Below are 4,931 nucleotides of genomic sequence, written 5' to 3'. Positions count from 1 at the left end.
GAGATACAGGGGCAGACATGCTGCAAAGACCTGCCGGTTTCAACAATTCATCTTCAGAAATTGTAACTTGAGTGGACATTTAGCCAGGATGTGCAGGAAGCCCACAGCGAGGCTGGTTTATGAAGTGGATGAACCACAGGAGGGGTCTGCAAGGCAGGGATATGCTTGGGACACAGCAATGGATGCTGAAGTTCAGCGGGTTCAGGTGGCAAACATCCACAGCTCATACACAAAAACGCCACCTATGATGATGAGAGTACTGTTAAACGGCATCCCGGCACGCATGGAACTGGACACAGGAGCCAGCCAGTCACTTATGAGTGTCCAACAATTCGAGAAACTGTGGCCACTCAGAACTAGCAGACCCAAACTGGAATGCATTGACATGCAATTACGGACATACACCAAAGAGATCATCCCAGTGCTAGGCAGTGCAATGTTGGTGGTCACACATAATGGATCTCAGAATCGGCTGCCACTCTGGATTGTCCCAGGAAATGGCCCCGCGCTTTTGGGGAGGAGCTGGCTAGCCAAGATGAACTGGAAATGGGGAGATGTGCATGCCATTTCATCTGTGGAGCGAAGTTCATGCTCACAGGTCATACAAAAGTTCGAGTCATTATTTCAGCCTGGCGTCGGGACTTTCAAAGGCACCAAAGTAAGGATACGCATCAACCCGGACGCCACACCAGTGCACCACAAAGCCAGAGCTGTGCCGTATGTGATGCGGGAGAAAATTGAGAGTGAGTTGGACAGGTTGCTAAGAGAGGGCATAGTTTCGCCCATTGAATTCAGCGACTGGGCAAGCTCCATCGTCCCTGTTCTAAAAACGGATGGCTCGGTCAGGATCTGTGGTGACTACAAGGCTCTCTTTGCTCGTAGATGGTGTTTCTTCTCTCCATCCCAGACAGAGTGCTCAATCCTTGTGCATTGAACAAAGCGGATAAGCGTCAAAGAGAAGAGAGAGAGAGAGAGACAGCTGGCAACCGAAACCCGCCACTCTTGCACCTGCAAAATGCTTCTTCTCATGCCTAAAGTTCAACTGTCCTTCGCCTGAGGCAGTACAACTGAAAAAGCAAAAATCATGTCTTCAGCTTGTTCCTTTGTTACTGGGCTGTTTCCTCGATAAGACTCCAACATGTTTGAGTGGTCGAAAAGCTTCCTTTGTGTCTTGAGCACCGACCAATCTTCTTGATCTCGCACTGATTACATGACAAAGGGCATCTTCCTGCCATTTCAGCCATTGATTCCTGCCCACCTGATCTGTATTCCTGTGGGACATGTTTGTACCTGTCCCACTTTGGGCTGTCTACCCTTGTGCAGTAACAGCCAAATTAAAGCAATGTCCAAAAGTTTAAGTCCAAAGGTTTATGCTTTTGCTGTCAATGTTTTCGCCAAATTCTTGCAGTGGAGTTAGAGAGATTTTTGAAAGATTCAGGAGTAAAGCGTTATGGGGAGCGGGCACGGAAGTGGAGCTGAGCCCAAGATCAGATCAGCCATGATCTTTTGGAATGACGGAACAGGTTTGAGGGGCCGAATGGCCTACTCCTGCTCCTTTTTCCTATGTTACTATGTCACTATGTTCCAGCACTAGGTCCGTAGCCCTGTAGATCACAGCTCTTTAAATGCACATCCAAATTATTTTAAAATGTGATGAGGGTTCTGCCTTTACCACCCTTTGAACATAAAATCCCCCTTTACTTGAAGCTGTGGAACATAATGGTGGAACATAAGTGGACAATAGTGTTGATGAGGAGACTGTATGCTTCTCTAGTGTTGGTGTATGAAAATCAGCACTGCTCCCTGCCCCCTCCCCCTCCTTACTACCACACCTGTGCTCCCTCCTCCACAGCACGGTTCCTGTTTTAAAAAAACAGAAAATGAAGTATCTGTAGACAGAGCGAGTTACCATTTCAGTTTGATGACCTTTAAAGTTAGAGATGTTTTAAGCAAGTACAGGGGCAGGGAAAGGGGGAGGGGAGGAAAGAACAAAAGGGAAGGTCTGTGATAGGGTGGGAGGCAGGAGAGATTAAATGTCAAAAGGAACGATCATACAAAGCAAAAGGAAATGGTAATGGGACAAGTTAAGAAACAAAAGATGGGTCTAGATAGGGTGCAAATGGGAATGGCAGAATCAGCAACAGCTGACATGTGAAAAAATAGGAGCAGAGATTATGGTCTGAAATTGTTGAACACGATGTTGAGTCCAGAAGGCTGTAAAGTGCCCAATCGAAAGATGAGTTGCTGTTCCTCGAGTTTGCATTGAGCTTTGTTGGAACAGTGTAGGAGACCGAGGACAGAGAAGTCAGAGTGGGAGTGGAGCGGAGAATTAAAGTGACAGGTGACCGGAAGCTCAGGGTCACGCTTATGGACTGAACGCAGGTGCTCCACAAAGCGGTCACCCAATCTGCGTTTGGTCTCCCCAATGTAGAGGGGACCGCATCGTGAGCAGCGAATACAGTATACTAAATTGAATGAAGTACAAGTAAATCGCTGTTTCACCTGAAAGGACTGTTTGAGGCCCTGGACAGCGGGAAAGGAGGAGGTAAAAGGGCAGGTGTTGCATTTCCTGCGCTTGCACGGGAAGGTGCCATGGGGAGGGGAGGGAGTACTGGGGGTGATTGAGGCGTGGACCATGGTATCGCGGAGGGAGCAGTTCCTTGGGAATGCTGAGAGGGGAGGGGAAGATATGTTTGGTGGTGGGATCACGCTGGAGGTGGCAGAAATGGCGGAGGATGATCCGGTTAATGTGGAGGCTGTTGGGGTGAAAGGTGAGGACAAGATGCACCTATCGTGATTCTGAGAGGGAGGGGAACGGGTTAGAGCAGAAGTGCAGGTAAAGGAAGATATCTGTGTAAACAGGGCAGCTTCACTTAATCCATCCTAAGTCGATTGGAACTCTATGGTTGCATTGAGGAACCAGACCTCAGTATAAAACACAACACTGATTATAACCCAAGTCAGAGCAGCATCCATATGCTTCTCATTGCCGAATAACCCTGAACGCAGGCACAAGAAATGATACCATCAGAGATCTCTGAGGTGCTGCCTTCGTCAAGCACACGAAGAGCCAAACACTTGCCAGGTTTGAGGCACCACCACTTCACCATTGTGCTGGGGGTTGGTCTCTAGGGGTGGGTATTTTTTCCAGTTGGTCTCAGGACAGCAACAGCTAGGCTCATAACAGTAGCTTCATATTGAAGTTCTTAAACCCATAATGCGTTTTGATGGACTGAGATGCTTTTTTGACAGCTTGGAGGCACCGTATCGTGTCTTACTGTTTCCCGACACTGGGTGGCATTTTCCGATTAGACACCGAGCCAGAGAGACACCAGAGGAAGCGAGCCACACGGAGCCAGCTCTCCATTTTGCTATGAAAACCTTTAACTCTTTGTGAGTTATAAATTAGACCTCGGTTTATGTGACCCCTTCCAGAACTACAGTTATGTAAATAATCTCTCCTTATCCAATCGTTCTGGAATTATTGTATTTTATCTTTGATGTACGGTAAGAGATAAGTAATTCGATAGTTCCTTTGTTGTACTACAAGAATTCTAGAGTCTGCCTTTGTTTCTGTTTGCAGGTCACACGACATTTATTAAAGGATTTGGATTCTGAAGCTCTGATCTTTAGCCATATTTCTTGGTGTGGTGTTGACGCTAGCTGGGGAATTAGAGTTATCGCTTGCTTCAAGCTACACTCTAATAGAACCAGTACAGGGTTCACTCTGGTCAGAAATCGTCAACCTTCTGAAGACAACCAGCCAGAAAGTTCCAAACGTAGGATTGGCAGTCGCCGGAACAAATGAATCGAATCACATTGCAACAAATTGCATTGTTGGAGGAAAAGAAACAAACAAACATTATAATAAATACAACTCCAAACCGAATACAAGAAAGAAGGAAAACATTTGTCCTGGGCATTTTAATCAACACAGAGATATTCTCTGTCTGAAACCGAACAGAGTTCATGTTTGTAAGTGGATTGAAAGCTGCAATTGCTTTAACACATTGCTTCATTTTCATTTAGAAAATGTTATTTACACATTGAAACTAGTGCTTTTAAATATTTAATATTGTTTACATTACATTTGGGGTTTAAGCTCACCTGTATAGAAAATTAATTTTGCGACTATGCTCTCCAGAGAGCATAAATAATTCAACAGTGGTCATTAAATACTGTATCTCCATTATTTCTATCATAGAAATTTACAGCACTGAAGGAGACCATGCAACCATCGTATGTGTGCCAGTAAATGATACTTGAAAGTCTCTCCATCAGGCCATTGATAAGCAGTGATACGCACCACTATACCAACAATAAGGACATAGGGCCTGAACTTGGTGAAAGCCAAGGCCCGCCCAAGTGTCGCCCAAAGGACCGCCGAGAGACCGGGCGGTACTTGGCCAGGGAGATGCCTCTAAAAGATCTGCCAGTACTCACCGGCGGCAAAAAAGCGAATTACGCCGTGAATCTGAGCGGCAGCGGGCAGGAGCTCCCAATATCAGCAGCAAATGCGTCCCTCGCCAAAGTGCCGCCGAGGATTGAGTCAAGCCCAGGCAGGGGGGAGCAGCTAAAAATTAAAATTAAGAAAAAAACAATGGAAAACCTTCAGGCAACCCCATCCACATAAATCGCTGAAAAAATAAATAAAAGAATTTCACTAACCTTTTTTTGCAGGTCTTCTTACTTACCGTCAGGATTAGACCTGCCTTCACGCAGCAGTCCTTCCTCCTGCTGCTGCTGACTCCCGCCCGCAGGAATCTGCCAGCTTGGGAGGTCACTTACGCGACTTGTGGGCTAGCAGCCGTCAGTGGGTGGTTCCCAGCGGTCCTCCCCTCCTGCCGGCAGGAGGTCCAGAGGAATCTGTCACCGTGGGGAGACCGCCGAAGATACTCGGCGGCAGTTGGCGGCAGTGGGCGGTAAGACCA

The 4,931-nt window shown here is 46.9% G+C and overlaps 1 long non-coding RNA gene across 2 annotated transcripts; it reads left to right on the top strand.

The window, feature by feature from the left end:
* The first annotated feature begins 3,313 nt into the window (after window positions 1-3,313).
* LOC139227090 (uncharacterized) lies at window positions 3,314-4,619 on the top strand. 2 transcript variants are annotated; one of them, XR_011587375.1, is made up of 3 exons: window positions 3,314-3,393; window positions 3,584-3,975; window positions 4,205-4,619. It is a non-coding gene; the product is annotated as an uncharacterized lncRNA (long non-coding RNA). The 2 variants fall into 2 exon arrangements; XR_011587374.1 differs by lacking the exon at window positions 4,205-4,619 and having other exon boundaries at window positions 3,584-4,176.
* The last annotated feature ends 312 nt before the right edge of the window (window positions 4,620-4,931 follow it).

The sequence above is a fragment of the Pristiophorus japonicus genome, chromosome 16 (genome assembly GCF_044704955.1).
Source record: "Pristiophorus japonicus isolate sPriJap1 chromosome 16, sPriJap1.hap1, whole genome shotgun sequence".
In the NCBI taxonomy this organism is placed as follows: Eukaryota; Metazoa; Chordata; class Chondrichthyes; family Pristiophoridae; genus Pristiophorus; species Pristiophorus japonicus.
This window is presented reverse-complemented; position numbering and strand designations above follow the sequence as displayed.